This window comes from Micropterus salmoides, unplaced genomic scaffold, assembly GCF_014851395.1.
Source record: "Micropterus salmoides isolate LMB-PRFRI ecotype aquatic unplaced genomic scaffold, ASM1485139v1 Ms_hic_scaffold_1, whole genome shotgun sequence".
Taxonomy (NCBI): domain Eukaryota; kingdom Metazoa; phylum Chordata; class Actinopteri; order Centrarchiformes; family Centrarchidae; genus Micropterus; species Micropterus salmoides.
The window spans coordinates 6564556-6582920 of record NW_024040040.1 but is presented as its reverse complement, the minus strand read 5'-3'; the positions used below and the strand labels follow the sequence as shown (position 1 = coordinate 6582920).

The window sequence follows — 18365 nt, the reverse complement described above, 5'->3', positions numbered from 1 at the left end:
TCAAATTGGTTCAGGATTAAAGAGCGAGTTCATTCTGCTTCAAAAGGTAATTGTTACAGAATGTCGTCTTGGTGCATTTTTAGGGCCAGTTATGAGCATGTGAGTGGTGGTATTTAAGACTGCAAAGAAGACAGACAAGAAAGACGTGAAAGATGTGAAGTCTTTACAGCCCCATTTCCCATCATGGATAATAATAATCATAAATATTAGGCTCTCTGTGTACAGGTGCATCTCAGAAAATTAGGTTACGGTAGAACAGTTAATTTTATCCCTGTAATTTAAATCAAAAAGTGAGACTTTTATATATTATAGATGCATTACACATGGGGGGTGGTGTTGTGGCAGTGATTAAGACACATGCCTTCGGTGTGAGAAACCCCAGGTTCAATTCCTCACTGTGACACATCCACCATCCATCCTGAGCAAGACACTTAACCCCTGATTGCTCCAGAGGCATGCGACCTCTGACGTACTTAGCAATTGTAAGTCGTGTTGGATAAAAGCATCAGCTAAATGAATAAATGTAATTTACACATAAAGTGAAATATTTCAGGCCTTTGTTGTTTTAATCTTGATGATTATCATGGAAAGAATTTATATTACAGAAATGTCGACCTGAGAAGAGCCTGTAATCTCTCAGTCTGGTTCAGTACACACAATCACAATCACGGGGGAGGCCTTCTGACTTGATAGTTGTCCAGAAGACACTCACTGACACCCTCCACGAGGAGAGCAAGCCCTACAGAAGTTCATTGCTAAAAGGGCTGGGGCTGTTCGCAGAGTGCTGTATCAAAACATTTATATGGGCTGATATTTGTGTCAATAGAATCTAATTTTGAGATGAATTTTTAATTGCTCAACTTGACCAATTACATTAAAAACATTTTATTACATTTTATTAGTTTGAATGTATGTATAGCACTTTGTAATAAAGGCATGTTGAATAAAAATTAGTTTCATACACATTGGTTGACAACAATATATGAAACATAAACAAGTCAATGTACAAATAAAGCAAAAATGATTTACTATTATAAATGTGTCTTGAATAAAACATGAATCTTCTCTGGTAGACTGTTGTAGATTGTAGGGGCCCTGACAACAAAGGCCCTGTCTCCTTTGGTTTTTAGCCTGGAATAGCTAGCAAGCCCTACCAGAGGATCTCAGTATTGTGCATCGTGGCTCATACGGGATCATAGGAGGGTACAAGTATTTTAAAAACAGTGCTAAAAGAAAATTATGCTATTTGCAAAAATTTAAAAGTCAAACTACAGCTTTTTCGACTAATTGTATGCAATTAATTGATTTCTGAATAAGACAAGTATAAAGGGACCTACGTGTTAGCAATGATTTGAGTTCTGTGAGCTGGGGGGAAGAGAAAGTGAGTTTAATGACAAACATGATACCTAAAATCACAAATGAACTAATTCACCTTTGTGAGGTCCCTGTGATCCCAACAATGCTCACATGTCGATTAGATTACTCATCCGATAACATTTGATTTGTTTCTCATCTTTTCACTTTCAAATATTTTCACCAGTAGCTGCAGTTTTGACTTCATGATGAGAAACCAGTTTACATAATGATGTGTTTTTAGGAATGATTTGTTGGGAACAGGTGTTGAAAACACGTCAGCTGACCAGGAAATCCAAAAGGATTAGAAAATAACAAGCATAATTGAAGTTGCAAGCAGAGCTGGATAGGCACTTAGGCTCGGACTCTCCGCCCAGGATGAGTTTGAAAAAGTAGCTTTCGCATATTTGAAATTTAATTTACTTAAGGAAGAATAAAAAGTGAAAAAAATTAATAAAAAGGGGAAATAAAAATATGACCGATTACGGTATAGGGTTCCCAGCACCGCTGGTACTGGAATACACGCTGCTTTACATGCATGGCCCCAGCACACCGGTGCTTAGACCCCTAATAATGAGAACAAAAACAAGGGCTCCAGCAGCTTTGCTGCTCAGCTTCCTAATGAAATAAAAAGTTTGCATTACAAAAAAGGTCAGAAATATAACAATTAGGGCGGGGCAAGTTAACTCGTTCTTAATGTGTTAACGCATTAATTAATTAACACCGACAATTATCCCGTAACCCTGTGGATAAGCGGTGGACGATGGATGGATGGATGGACCGACAATTATTTTACCTCAAGTTAACGCAGTTGTTTTATTTTAAAAGCTCGCTGGCTCTGAATATCCTACACACACAGTCAAACCAGTGGGACGATGATCAGCCACCCAAACAAGCAGTGGGGGTTCGACAGACTATGTTGGATGCAGCGTGTGGGAACAAGGTGAACAGGAGACATGAGGCGAGTAAAAAGCAGGTGCTCTATGGGTAATAACCATGGCGATGGCTATTATAGGCTGCTTAACTTAACCTGATAGGCCTTCATCTAGTTCTGCTCTGCCATGTGAATTCCCTCCTGTTGATGTCCTGAGAACTATTTAGTTAAACAGTAACAGGTTCTGGAGGATCAGTCTCTCTTCCAATGATTTGTGCTGCGCGTCACGTACAAAAAGTTCAAGGCAAATCAAATTCGGCAGCAGGCGACAGTTTCACGGTAACGACACACGACACTTGCTACTGAACATGGACTATTTCTGCTGCTCCCTGATAAAAGAAAAAAACCCAAGAAAACAGATATATAGGCTATGTTATTATATATGTTGACCTGTTGCTCAGAAGGTGCCTGTCATGAAGTTATGATCGTGGCTCTGGACTCTGATGGTAACTTGTTTTAACAAGCTACATAAAAGGTGATGCCCTGGCAGTGGCAAACAGCTTTGGTTTAATATTTTATTTGATTACATTAATGTTTAAGTGGAGATTCACAATAAATATTTTTTGCTGCTGTATGAAGGGAATACTGCTGGTAAAACGCACCTTATTTGTTTAAAGTGTTTACAAACCACGTGTTATTGCACTTTTGTGTATATAGCAGTACACTGAAATTAAATTTGCACAACACATTACTTTAGAATTAATTATTCAAATTGCACATAACTATGAAAATCATGAAATTAATCGTGATTACAAATTGTAATGGTTGCCCAGCACCGATAAGAATGTTTTAAAACAACCTTCTACTTTGTATATAAGGAGCTGTCTGATTTGAAGAAGTTGTTTGACAGAGTCAGAGAAAACCTGTTGTGGTTATAGTGTTAAGTGCACCTGATACCCCTCAGGATGAAAAAGGTCAAAGTTCACTATGACAGAATGTCCTCTTGGTGCATTTTTAAGGCCATCAAGGCCACAGGAGCATGAATTGGACCACAATGCAATGTAGCGACAACAGATTGGGGTTTGAATAATATGGAAATATAAAACATTCACTTACAATAACACAAGCTGTATTCTGTTCTGAGCATTTAAACCAAACACCAGAGAGAACTTTGTTGAATTTAGTATATTAGTGTAAGTGATGTTTGTTTTTCCATCCTGTATAAAAATGTATAATCCTTTGTATCAGTATTTGAGAAATTGTATTTGTGCTGAAGCACGTTCACCATAAGCATTTTAAGCTTGATTGTATGGCCCAGGACACACAGGAAAAATATTTTACATTGGAAATAATATTTTTGATCTTTTGTTCTTACTTACTATTGTCGTCACCACCTGCATTCTTTTGCATTATAATATATAATTACTGAGAAAAGTAGGAGTTACTTAATCCACTGCTCAAGGCCACAGAAGACCAGTTTGGGGAGTCAAAACTTTTTGAGAATGTGTAAAATTTCACGGGCGTGGACGAAAAAATCTTGCATAAAAAGCGAGAGAGAGTGACACACAGCAGGCAGAGCTGCCAGAGAGCTGAAACATCCAGAGAGCTGAAACATCCAGAGAGCTGAAACATCCAGAGAGCTTCAGCGCCGACCTCCATCTGCAGAGCTTCATCTCTCTCCTGCTCCAACCTTCAGAAGGTAAGACAAGCTGTCTGCTCTTCTTCTCTCTGACTGCCTTCACGCTTACGTACAAGACGACCTCAACCCTAAAAATCATTCTGGTTCTATGAAGATGCATCGTGGTAACTCAGGATATAGACAAGAAAAAGGAAAGAGGAAACGTGAATTAAGGAAATACTCTTCACTTCAAACCAGTCAAAAATTACATTCAATTTTTATTCATTTTAGAATTTTTGTTTAGTTTCTTTCTGACCTTTTAATTCCTTATTCTTCATAGTTTCACGTACCAGGCTTATGACAAAGCATCATGTCAAGCAAATGTTCCACATTTTTAAAAACATCTGAAACAAACCTGTAGAGGCTTGAGTTTTTATCACTATTATGACTCATTATTTAAGTGGTTTCCAGTTCTTCCTACTAATTTTGTTTCAGTTGGTTATTAGAAAACAAGAAATGCATTACATCTTAACAATCAAATCAGGAACGCTCTCCCTCGTGTTTGTATGGTGAGGAATTTAAGGGTACTGACTTTACTAAGTGAACTCTCTCCCAGCTCTCAGACAGTTTACTGCTGAGGCTCCATCATGGGGAATCCAGGTGCTCTTCTCCTCCTGCTGGCAGGTGAGCAGCCATTTTAAGGGCTTTAGATATCCCTTATTTAAGGTCAGCATATATTATTTAACGAAATGTATTTAAAATCCTCTTTTTAGATGTTACAGTGTGACTGAGAATATGTTCTGAAGTAAACAGCATTGATAAAATTCACTGAGAGTCAGAGGTGTGACCTGGGAATAGAAAGGAAAGTTGGTCTTGAAAGATTGATGTATGATGTCTCTCATTTCTCTTTCCTTTAATATTCACTTCACTGTAGTCGCTGCCAGCCAGGTCGACCTTCTGTCTGCTGAAATTACTGAGTTGGACATCAGCTCATGTCCCATCACTTTTTACGGACGCGAAGCCAAAAAATTACACGTGAGTAAAATGAAAGGCTTTATTTCGTAAGATTTTCACATTTTTTGCAGTTTCTTGTATTTAATTTTGACATCATTCTCAAGTCTGTGCGGATAATATGAGACTGCAATTTAAAGTAAAAATAACAACACCACTGTAGCAGTCAGCTGTTGCAGAGGGTGTGAGGACTGACTTCTCTGCAGTGATTGTGAACAGCTGACTCCTTTTTGGCCAATCAGGGTATCACGACTCCTATTTTAGAAAGGCATAGAAGTGGGGTCGACCTGCACACCTGGAGCTTGATGTAAACAGATCTCTCCACGTTTGCTTTGCACCGCTTTCTTGCGGGCTACAATGACTTTAACATATTACCGGTGGTACACAGGACAGCAGAATAGATCACATTAGCTGGTGAAGTAATGCGGAAAGCCATAACAACACATCTATAGTATTTTGCACTTAGCAACTGGCCGGTGTTAGTCGGCAAGCTAACAATCAACTTTCTGAAGTTTACTGGCATGACGGTCTTTAGCACATAAAACTTATCCAGTATTTTAATGTCAATAATTCACAAGTGGAAGTTTGTGTTACAGAATGTATTTGCATTGTATCTTGGTAATTATCTCCTGACTTTTCAGATTTGAACCCAATATTTCCCATAAATTTCCCCTCAGTTTAGTCTGAGTTTACTTTGTGTTTTAGAAATGAAGTATTAAGGTTAGATGTAATTATTGACTTGAAATATTTTTTACAATTCATGTACGGTGTCTCTCTCTGTTTCTCCAGGTGTCCTTCCAAGATTCAACTGTTTCAATTTGTTTCAAAACCAACTCATCTGATACCGAGATTCAAGACTGTGTTTTGATAAAAAATGTAGGGACTGCAGACAGAGTGGAACAAACACAAATAACCAATGAAGTACTTGGAAGCAGTTTGAAACCTGCTGTGAACACCATTAGTTCCACTTCAAAGTGCCAAGTTAAACTTGAAGTAAAGGATGGCTCAGGCAGCTCATATGTGAGTCATAATAAGTTTTACGGTCCACACTTCAGTACAAAATTAGCATTTCTAAGACATCATGTGGCTTCAAGTCAAAGCTTAAAATTATTTTGAAGCCATTTCCTAATATTTATTGTTTTATGTCTCTTTATGCTTTTAGATCTTTGCTACTTTCCTCAACTTTGGTGGACGAGCAGCTCTGGGTATTGCAATCGGTTCTGCATTTGCTGCAGACACAATTGTAAGTACATGTAAGATGGAAGCATTCAGTTATCCTAAAAGTGAGCCAAGGAGGTTGTTTAACAGGAATCCTGAATAAGACCTTCAGGGGAAAAAAGGTTCACAGAGAATCTCTTTGCTTAATTTGTTCAAGCTGAACCAAACAAACGTTTTCTGATCGATTTTAAGATATTGTTTGTTTACAAAATGAACAGAGACACTTGTCACTTCAGGCGACCTGGAAACTTGTGAAATGGGTTAAAAAGTATTTTTTTGTTGTGCAGTGGATTCTGGAAATACGTCCAGAACCGCAGCACACGTGACCTTCTGGGTTTTCAAATGTTGCCGAGTAATGTTTGGGAAACTTCTTAGGTCATGAATCTAATTGAGATATATGAGATGTATGTTTTTAAAATTAACAATAGAGAAATATCACCAACTCTGCAGCTCTTTAGGGATTTTTAGCAGCAGCAGGTTCAGATTAAATCTCTTTACACTACCTGCCCTGCAGACAGACACAGTTATTAACTAACAGGTGAAGGTAAAAACCAAAACAGAGTAAAGGGAGAATAAATAATAGACTCTAACATGACATAAAATTGGAGAAAGATGTTTATGAATACTCAGAATTACAGTATTGACCTTGATTTTTGTGTATCCTTTTTTCAAGAGCTTGTCTCTAAAGGTTAAAACCACAACATTGGCTTCACGGTCATTTAATAAAGATACACCTCCCAGTGACATGATTGTGGACCTGAGCGGATGCAGACTCTCAAGTAAGAAAATACGGGACTGGTTCTCTTCAGGGATCCTAAAAACACAATTGTGATATATTAAACTAATTTTATGAACCTTCTGTCACCTCCCAGATGCCCCTTTTGCACTTGATGCAAACAATGAGATTCCCAACCCAGACACCTGCTCCAGCACCATCTGTAATGAGAATGCAGTTCTGTCTTCTGTCATTTCATGTGGAGCCCGGGAGGTTTGCCTGGGCAACGACAAGTAAATATGTTTTTGCTTTTTATTTGGAATAAAGTTTGAATAAAGGTTTGCCTGACAGGTGTACCATCAGGACTTAAAACCACTTGTATTCATTCACACATCTCCGGTGAACGAAACAAAGACCTGAGTTCTGATCAGATAAAGGCTGCAACTAACAATTATTGTCATTTCTGTTTTTCTTTTCTATTTCTAATAATAATAATAATAACTTTTTGATCAACTGATTAATCATTCAGTTAATAAAACTTAAGAGTACTTCACTGATTTAGCATTACGGCGGCTACATTACCCACAGTGCAACTCAACCGCTGTGAGTTTTGGAGCTCTGGGGTGTGTTATGCTAGTGGCAGCTAATGAAACCCGGTACCAAGGGTAATGTTGTCAAGTGTCTAGTTTTGTATTGCCAACAGTACAAAATAGCCACAAATCCTCATGTGAGAATCAGAAACCAATGAATTGATTACCAATTATCAAAATGTTCTGTTGATCACCTCATGAATTAACTGCCTGTTTGTTTCAGCTCTAATCAGATAAGAGCAGATTCTCTACAAACAGCTAAGAATGTCTTTCGAGTAGAAAAGTATATTGATTTTTTTTCTCTTTAAAACTATTAATATTAATATGAACAGCAAACACTCAGACTATACGGTTGCATTACAGCATTTCTCCAACAACTGTCACAAAGTTTGTGTGAGTTTTTCTTTAATGTGACTGAGTGATGTTTAATATTTGTCTGTGTCTATGGTTTGGTTTGTTAGAGTTAAAATAAAATACTTTTATTATGAGATATTTCTTTAAAGTTAAGAGACAGTCCTTTTCACTTATTGCACATCTATGAAGTGAGATTTAGTGGGATTTACCAAAGACAGACAGAAGTCCAAATGTAAGCAGCAATAGGGCTCGATGACCCTGTCAAACAGACGGAGATATTTATCGTCTTGGACTTATTGTCTCCGAGTTATTTTGTGTAGACTTGAGAAAGCTCCGGCAGAGCCACAGAAGTGTGTTCACAGGCTGAGTAGTAGTACTCCACAGTACGAGGAAACTGACCTTTATGTGTAAAATTGTTGGAGTACTCCTTTAAGTTTCAAGTAAGGATTAATTTTCCTCTAATTGACATCTTTTCCCTTTCCGTCTCCATCAGATGCGCTCTGCCCACTCTCGTGTGCACTGTGACCGGCCACACTGTCGTAGATTTCTTTGGCAGAGACCTCTCTGTCCCTGATCGGTGTGTATACAGTCTGATGAAGTCTACAGAAACCCCTGCTTTTGAGCTGTTTGCGGGTTTCCGGGAGAGACGCCGTGAAGATGTGGCGCTTTTAGACTACTTGATCCTATCACTGACAGACCCAGTTGCAAAGATCTATCTGGAACAAGGTGGAAGAGTTCGGGTAAGCTGCCACAATCCATCTAAAAGCAAGTAACAGTGTATTTATGGGGTCGTTTCAAAAATCTACCTTAGATCTTCTTTGTCTGATCAATCATTGATGATTATTAAATGCCAGGAGTTACTTTGTGTTGATATGTTAAAGGATGTTAAAGGTTAAGACAGGTGTGGAGGTACTTTCCTTCTGAAATATAGATGAGCAGAAGTGTAAAGCGGCATAAAATAGAAAAGCTTATGTAAGTTTTTAAGAAGGAATTCAGCATGTGTTGAATTATTACTTACAGGTTATTTTCTTATTTGTAGCAAGACAAATCATTTTAAAGTTCCACTCACTGGCTTTGGAAGCTTTAAAATGACAGATATTTGCTTGCTATTAATAATTCATGTTATCAATTCTATCTGCTCTCTTTATTATTTGTACTCCTCATGACTAGTAACTATAGCTGTATAATAAATAATCATCCTGCGCTCTGGCCTGTTTTGAAGTAGTTCTGTCACAATTTTAAAAATAAACTTCTAAATAATAACTGTTGTTGTAAGGATGTGAACCTTACAGTGTAGCGTTCAACTCAAGTGTTAATGTGAAAAAACACATATCGCATTCATAATATATTCATGAGTACTGTTATTGCTTCACTTTGTCTCTCTGCTGTGATGTAGGTTAATGACCAAGTACTAACGCTCAATGCCACAGTTCAGACGGTTAACGGTGTGCAGCTCTCAAAGAACCAGATTGGAGTTACTGCCTATTTAACTTCCGCCAAGGCCACAGTCATTTTTGATGGCGACTCTGCATATGTGACAGGTACAGAAAAATAAATCCTATCTGGACAAAAAGAGAGAGACAACATGTTTGTGTCCTTACACTTATACTTTAATTTGAAAACTGTGCTTATTTAGTTTATTGATATGTTTTTTCTCCTGACATTGACCAGGTCGTTTTGACAAAGTAGAGGGCTTGTGTGGCAGCAGCGCCAATTCAACCAAGACCACCACCACGAGCGCAGAGAAGTCCCTTTCTTACAGTGCAGCCAAGTACAACTTAGTCACAACCAAATAAATGCACTGACTGATATTATCAGTTTATAAATGTTGTGTTGGTCTCACATTTAATGTGCTGTGCTGTGTGTCGCCCCCTAGATGTGACAGTACGTACAGCGGTCCATCTGACCCTACGATCGACTGCAGCGCCTCGACCACATTGTAAGAACGGACCCATAAAAACACACATTGAACACTGCTGTCATCCTGAAAACGGGACCGAGTCTTGTTTATTATACATTACTTTGGTGCCATTACACCGTCATCTGAGCACAGATCATTCTGGAAGATAAACACACATAATACTTCAGAAAACTGATCATTTACTCTCATTCTTTCTCTCTGCGTGGCTGAACAGCTGTAATCTCCTGAGCCAGGCACCCTTCACTGCTTGCCACAGCCACATTGCCCCGGGGCCCTTCATTAAAACCTGCACAGACACTTTGTGCAAATACCCATCGTGGACGGCATCAACTGCCAGTTTTTGGAGGCGTACGCCACATCCTGCAAGCAGAAAAGCAACGTCGTGCTCGGGGACTGGTGGTCAAAGGCCAGCTGCTGTAAGAACTCCGTTTCACTTCTATGTTTTATACAATCACAGATAAGTTAAATCAAATTAAATTGTTATTGATTTCCCCCACTGCTGTTCCGGGCTGAAACAAATCCAAATCATACAGAAGAGAGAAAAATTATAGAGAAACAGAGTAACTCTGTGATGTCTGCTCTAGAGATGTGTTGTATAAATATACCTTTACAAACACTTCCACTGTTTCAGGACCAGATGAACATTTGGACTTTTTTCTGTCCAGTAAAGATTACATCGTAAAAGTATACAATGTCCATCATCCTTCATCTGACAGTGAACCTCATTTCTGTGTGTCTGTCTGCAGCTGCACCTTCTAACCCCTGTCTGGACCTGTACTGCAGTACTAATGAGTTCTGCGGTGAGACGTCGGTGACACCAGCTGCGTCTGTCGGGCCACTTTTGCCTCCAAGTACAAAGCAACAAACAGTTTGGGTAAGTGCAACAATCATTTTAAGGTTGTTATGTTTCTATAGGGGGAGAGTTAGTTCAGAGTCCTTTAACATTAGACCAAATCAGGATGATACAATTGTTCTAGTTTAATTCAATGATTCCCTCCTGACCAGCGCTACTGAATATGGATTTATTTTATTCATAATTATAGAAAATATTCTATTTAAAAATAATTTTAAACAGAATAGCATAAAGTAAATACTGTACCTGTTGAATACTTCGTGGTGATTACTTTACTTCTTTGTCCTGTTCAGGTGATCCGACTGTCTGCACTCAGGACTCTGCCGCTCTCACTCTGGCTGGGTGTCTGCTGCAGGAAAAAGGCATCGACTACACCGCCTTGCACCTCAATGACCCAACCTGCACAGGTCACATGGACAGCAAGACCCACATGGTGACTTTCAGCTTCGACAGCACCGACGCGTGCGGGGTTAAGGTTACGGTGGGTACTCTGCTCTAGTTTTATTTCTCTCAACAAGCACAAAATAACATGCAGTTTTAATGTATAACTTCCCAGGAGACTCATTCATTCCTAGATTCCTCGAAAGGCCTTCATTTGGCGTGGAACAACCAGAACATGATGAAAACACACCGTCTGACTTACCACTTTATAAAGCTGCCTATGTACACCTCCAGCAGACACCAAAATGTTTTAACCATGAGTTTATCCGCTTTCTATGGTTGATGTATGTGCAGGGCACTAACTGTAAACTCACCTTGTTTTAACTTTAGTGTAATACGAGCTGGATGATTAAGACATGGACTCTAAACCATCTTATAAAATTGTAAATGTCACAGGTGAATATGAGTAACATTTTATGATGTTGTTGGACAGGAATAGTTGAGAAAATATTGTGTGTGATACATTGAATAAGACCTTGAATAAAATTTGGCAGTCTTTCACTTTGCATGTAATCGAACATAAAAGTTATCAGATAGAGCAGTTTGCATCCAGAAGGCCAAAGGGGCAAAAAGTGTAATTAAATTAACTTATCAGTTTTCTTCAGCTGAAAACACATCTGTGTTCTTGTCACACTCTAGACGAACGGCAGCCAAGTCATCTACAAGAACATCATCATGACGAGAAACGCCTCCGTGGACACCGTCATCACACGCGGCAACCAAGTGGAGATCGACTTCTCCTGCTTCTACACCCAGCCAGATCTGAAGAATGTGGCCTTCTTGATCAAGGACGGGTGTGTACCAGCTTCACCTGGTTGTTGTTGTGCTGACTGCCGCTTGTTGAAGCTGATCTGAAGTGTGTGTGTCTGTGCTCTCCAGCTCGGTGGTGCAGCAGATTGTATCTGGAGCTTGGAATTACACTCTGAAGATGAACGCCTACTCAGACGCCGGCCTCACACAGCTTGTCGGGCCGACCACTAAGATCGGGCTGAACCAGAAGATCTGGATGGCGCTGAAGACAGAGGGGCTGGACGACAACATGGTCGCAGTGGTGACCGACTCCTGCTGGGCGACCAGCGAGTCATCCCCTGATAGTGTGCCAAGATACGAGCTCATCACTAAGGGGTGAGAAAAAACTCTGAGGCTGTCAGTGGCTGTAAGAATCAGACTTTCCTGCCGATGAAACTGATGTCGTCTGTTTTCATGTTTCTGATCAGATGCAAAAACTCTGCTGACAAGACTGTGAACATAAACGGAAACGGGGTGGGAACGTCCAACGCCTTCTCTTTCAACATGTTCGAGTTCGCCGGGAAAAGTAGTGAAATCTACCTGCACTGCAAACTGCAGCTGTGCGTCACACAGGGCAAATCCTGTGTCCCGGTAAGCAGAGCTGGAGGAAATCCTCCTTTACTTATGTAGAAGTAGTAATACAACAATGCCCAAATACTCTATTAAAAGTTTAAGTCCTGCATAAATACAGAAGAATTATGAGTCACTTAAAGTAACAAAAGCACTAACTATTCTGAATGGTTCCTTCATGGTGTTGATATTATTGGATTATTGTCACTGATGCATTAATATGTGAGCAGCTTTGTTGTTGTAGTCTGCTGAAGTGGAGCTGAGAGCTTTATAAAGTGTTTAAGCTTCAAATCCAACAAACAATTCGACATACTCAAAACATTACGCTACTGTTGACCTTCATAACGACAACACAGTCCGAAGCCTAAAACCTAACCATCCTCTCTGTCTTACAGAAATGCGGCGGCGGTGGAAACAGGAAGCGCAGATCTGCAAGGATTGAATATGCAAATGAAACCCCGGCCCTCATCACTATGGCCTGGACCAATTAGGTAAAGACAGTTTTGATTAATTTTAGGGGATGTATAAAAGCCAGACCCTGATTAAAAAGTCAGAGGCCCCTGTCTTGTGTGATATATTTCTGTTTTAATCAAAAAAATATCAACATGCTTTTTATTAGTTTTACATGGTGTCAATATCTGAAATAATAATAATAATAAGATTCTGATATTTTCAGTTTTTAAAAAAAAACTACATCAGACACCAAACATAAATCTAATTTTGTCTTGTTGTCTTTTCAGGTGATTCCTGAAGCTGGGTCCTAATAAGGAGCCTGAAATCTCACTGGTCATGAAATCATTGCTGTGAAACAAGAGATGATTGTCATAACACTGTTTTTCGTTTGGCCCACCAGAGATATAATACGTTATTCCTGCAGAATCCATGCTCATTTAATCCAATGACTCATGCAAATAATTAATGGGATTTTGAGGTGAAACATAATCTTTAGTGAAATATTAGATGTGAAGAGAAGTGTGTAATGAAGAAGGGTTCCTGGTACTGTGAGCTATTTTTAAAAATTATATAATTTTTCTTGTAATGTAATGTTAACAGGCTACTTTAAATGTAGACAGCCATAATGTTTCCTAAATGCACAAACTGAATTTCTGTGTTTTAGTGACATGAAGTTTAAAAAAAAGTTTGTGGCTGAAAGAAGCTTTGCAGCCAGAAAGTTTATCTAGATGAGGGAAAATACTGATGAAAATGGTGATGATTAGTAGATTGAAGTTTCTATTAATCAAGGTTTGTCAGGTAAAGCTGTAAAACATGCTGTTGTACCATCATTACATTAATATTGTGGTTGTTGTTGTTGTTGTTAGCAAACAAAAAACAAAAAAAATAATAAAGGGAGTGGGTTAATACACACACGAATTTGCTTCATTTATTCATCTTCTTTTCTCTTTTTGGCATCAAACCCTATTTGTTTGCTTTTTATTGGTGTGGGGGGGGCAAAGTCCAGAGTTAGTAGGCTCAGATGTTGATCTTCAGAAGGCCTAATGAAGGAGCTTAACATCAAATATTAAAGAAGTGGCCTATTTATTACTTACATGGTTGAGACCATTTTTACCATCTACAAGCTACAATGAACAGCATACTGTGTAACTATTTAGTCTGAAATATCCTCAAAAACATCTGTAGGCTACTCACACTTTGCGATCCGTACCGTGCCCGAGCAGGTTAAACCCCTGAAGTCCGGTTCGTTTGACCAGTGTGATCGCTAACCGTACAGAACTCGGACATAAATGCCACTGTGCTGTGCGAGAGCGAGCTAGAGAGAGAGAGAGAGATTATTGTTATTTATTCTCCTGCAAATTAGCAGGAGCATAAGATGATCCAGCTGTAGCTCTGTGTCTGTGCTCCACCTGAAGTGGCTGTGAGCTGCACTTGTACTGTACTGTCAAGAGGCCCTGAAATGAACTTGTGTGATTTGGGGTTAATCTTTGTTTTGTCCGCCCCTTTTTCCTAAAGTAAACTTTTATTTCGCATTGCCTTCCTGGCTCTGGCTATTTCGGAGCTGGCTCATATAGGAGGCGGTTTACTAAGTGTCAAGGTCACAGAGCTGGGCAGATGCAAACGTTTAGAAAATCAGGCAAATATCTTTTCAGTTTAAGACTATTGTTCTACTAATACAACTGATGGCACTGGTGACCGTGTTGGAAAGCAGCCTGCGTCGCTCTTTCACAAGCCGGCAAGTGAAATACTTTGACTTTCCATTAACACCGTGTTAAAAGCATCTTTAGTCTCTGCAGAGCAAATGAAGACTAGCCTACACACTGTAACATCTATGTCAGATGACCACTGCACCTGTTGTTGAACAGAGCATCGCTTTGGACATTAGCCTGTTTCTTTTCTTTCGGTTACTATTTGTTTTATAGCGATGTCCGACGGTGAGTCCATAAACAGAATGTCGCTGGTGAAACTAATCTTTTTTTGAGATGCAGAGAGAGAGAGAGAGAGAAAATATGGTGGATAAAACAGTCCTGTTGGGTTTTACGCATGACGCACAGCTTCCTCTGTATGAAGGTTTACCTGCTTCAACAACGAGCTGCTCTCGACCTGCCACAATAATTCTTTGCGTTGTGAAGATTATTTAGATGCTTTAGGAATAATCAGATTGAATTGGCTGCCTGTGCTACTGCAAAGCAAGTGGTTTGGTTGGCTACATCTCCATAATAAAAGGCACAGGCAAAAATAGTTGGCTGGGCAGCAAAAGTGATGTTTTAAAGTTATCTTATCAACACCTTCATGGAGATTTCAAAACCAAAATAATTGTAGAAATAGCTAAATTAATCAGCAAACAAAGCAAATTGCGTTCCCTAGAAATAACCATGTTGCACAGCTGTGTCTAACCTGATGAACAGCAGATGAAATAGGTTTGTCACTTTTGTTCTTTTACTTTTTATTGGAGTAATTGTACTTTTTCTTGAGTAAAGATTTTGAGTACCAGCGGCATCAGTAGGCCTACTTGCGCTGACGTGGTGAACATGAGACAGACAGCAGAAATGAGGTCTACAGCAAAACAGAGTCAGAACCAGCACAGCACAAAGCACCAGTTTATGATGATGATGATATGGATTATTTATTTATCATACTCAAGGGCTCAGCTGAGGTGATTACTTTAGAAGAGATAGAGAGGGGATTCTAGTTTTGAAAATGTATTGGCTCATAAAGTTATCTACACTCTACTTGCATAAAACTCTTAAGCATGCAGGAATAAATATAATATAAAGTTCTCTAAAAACACAGGGCCCCGACAAATACTTTGTCTGGAGAGTGGACTGACCAGGGACAAACTCCTGGGCCACTTTTTTGCCCCTCTCTCTGACCATCCTTGACCTGAAAAAGTCATGTCCATAAACAATTTAAAAGTAACAGTGGTGAAAATGTTCACACAGAGATGAGCATCCTGCAGTATTTTCACAGGAGGAGGAGCAGAAATAACTGAGCAGGACGAGCTTTTAAGTTGTATGGGTAGCTAGTAGACATACTGTATAGTTTGTTCTAAAATTCACAGAGTAAAATGACTTTGTTAGGTTAATAGCGTGTCATCAGAGTTTGCATTGAAGACAGTTCTGTGTTCACAAACATTTGTTGCTTTCAGGGCGAGTCAGGGCCAAGTGAGACACAGGGAATATCACAGAGTGTAACATCAGGAGAACTGAATACATTTGTGCCGTGGCTAGCTATATTAACTAGCAGCTGTTCCATGGTTTATGTTTTGTTCTAGTTATATTATACTCTGTCTCTCTGATTGTGCACCAACGTTTTCTGTCACTGCAAATACCCTCTTTTAGCCACAATAATAAGTACATTCTGTTTTCAAACGTTAAGTACAAATTAGCACTTAAGGGCTTCATTTAGAAAAAAATTCAGATTTCAGCGTCGCCCCAGGTTCAAAGTCGCACCTACGTCCCTAAGTGTTTTCAGTTAGATTCCTGTTCCGCCTCTTTGTCTCATCTAGTACAGTCGCAAATGAGGTTCTGCTTCTGTCAGAAGGGGAAACTTGCATTAGCCCAGACGCCGTTCATTTTTCCGAGCTGCAGTTTATAAACCCTGTTGGCGTTTATAAGTAGGCTAATAAATAGTGGGATGTTTTGAGATGTTTTTATGAATGAAAATAAATCACAAATTTTAGAACTTGAACTTCTTCACTGCATTTTTTTTCAGCATTGATGAATTTAAAAGTTGATCTACAGGAGAAACATATCTGAAAGCAACCCAAAATGCCTGAGAGCTACTCTGCATTATATTCTGTTACAGTTTTAGATTTTTTATTGTTTTAATTATACCTTTATTGAACCAGAAAAAGTATTTTTCCAAGAGTGTCCTGGCCAAGGCGGGCAGTAGCACAATTGCACATTTAAGATGGGAATAAATAATCAGTTACAAGGTCATAAAATATCAAAATGTTCGTAAATATTCACCACAATTCAGCAACAAGGACGATCAAACGAGTAATCGGTCACAACATCTGAAGGCAGAATTGCCAGCCTTCAAGTCAAAGCAACCAGTGAAACCGGCTCACAAAGATTAAGCCACCCGCTACTGTGTCCCTTTACATAAATAATTTCCGCAACAAATTGATGCTGAAAAACACCAGAATGCAGGAAATTAAGTGTTTAACGCTCACAATTGTCAGGGGGATTACAATTACAATACAATTTTAAATAAGCCTTGTAAAAAATAATCCGAAATCAACATGTGGCGGTCGGTGTTTCTACTGTGGCACCACAAATAATCAATGTATGGGAAACACTGGAGTGATGATGTGAACGTGCTCCGGCTCGGATAGTTGGCACAGGCCAGCGGGTGAGATGGGAGTCGGGACAGCTCTAATTGCTACATACGTCTGCAGTGAGCTAACGTGACAGAGCTACCCCACCAGTATGGACCCAGCGGACACATATTCAGATGGCCTGTGGTTATATTTGTGACCTGGTGTTGGTCAAGGAGATGTGGAGGAATGAGAAGTCCATTTCATACTGTACTACTTGCCTTGTAAGTTTGAGCAGAATTTCTTTTCTATACTTTCTGCTGCAACACCTGAATTTTATTTTAATTTAGATTCAATGCCACGGCGTAGATTAACATTTTTAAGGAAATTGAAAAGGGTTGACAGATAAAGTATTGTTTTAAAAGCAATCTTCTTTGTCTATTATTAACCTGAGATCTTTATCTTATTGTTGTTGGTAAGTGCACCTGAAACCACTCAAGAAAAAACATCAAAGTTTACTGTGACAGATTGTCATCTAAGTGATGGACGTGTGAATGTGGAGGAATGAAGACGGAGATCTTTCAGGGGGAACCAGCTCAACGGAAAATTATATATGTCTTTACTTCACCTTTGTTTACAGTTAAGAACATCACTGTCTGGTGTGTCACGCATGTAGTCTTTACATAACCATAACATGTTTTCTGTAACTGGGAGGATTTGTGCGCCGTTTTATCCAAATGGTTGAATCACACAGTTCAGACACAAACAGTAAAAATGTTTTTGATTATTATTGTGTTACTCAGTCAGTTAATTGTTTAATGATCCTGTGAGTAAATGTTATGACCCAACATACCTTTCAAAGCCATCTCCACACTGCCAAGGATACTATTCCGATGGGAAATGTATTGAAAGTAGTTAAATTTAGTGTAATAACTATAGAGGCTTTCTCTCGTACCAACAGTGCATATTATCGGCGATGCATTAGATATACAGTATGTATGCAGGTTTGCATATGTAGAGATGAAGGACTTGTGCCGACCTGAATGAAATGTTATTTAGGTCTTTATTTTGATGTTTTTATAAATTGATAAACATTTATCTAACTCTCTAATCCCAAACTTAAAAAAATACTGTAAGAAAGAAAGGTATTGTTACTTAATCATGTTATATATTATTCTGTTGAATATGATGATCTGATAGATGGTATCACATGCTGACTTTGCTGCTACTAACGTGTACTGCTTGCCTTGTGAATTTGAGTTGAATTGCTCTTAAAGTATAGCTTGTATTTTTATTTATAGTCTTAGTTTTATTGTATAGACTTCTAATTATTTGCATCAGGAT

General features: G+C 39.0%; 1 pseudogene; it reads left to right on the top strand.

The window, feature by feature from the left end:
* Positions 1–6753: 6753 nt before the first annotated feature.
* Positions 6754–13656, top strand: LOC119900541 (annotated as a pseudogene).
* The last annotated feature ends 4709 nt before the right edge of the window (positions 13657–18365 follow it).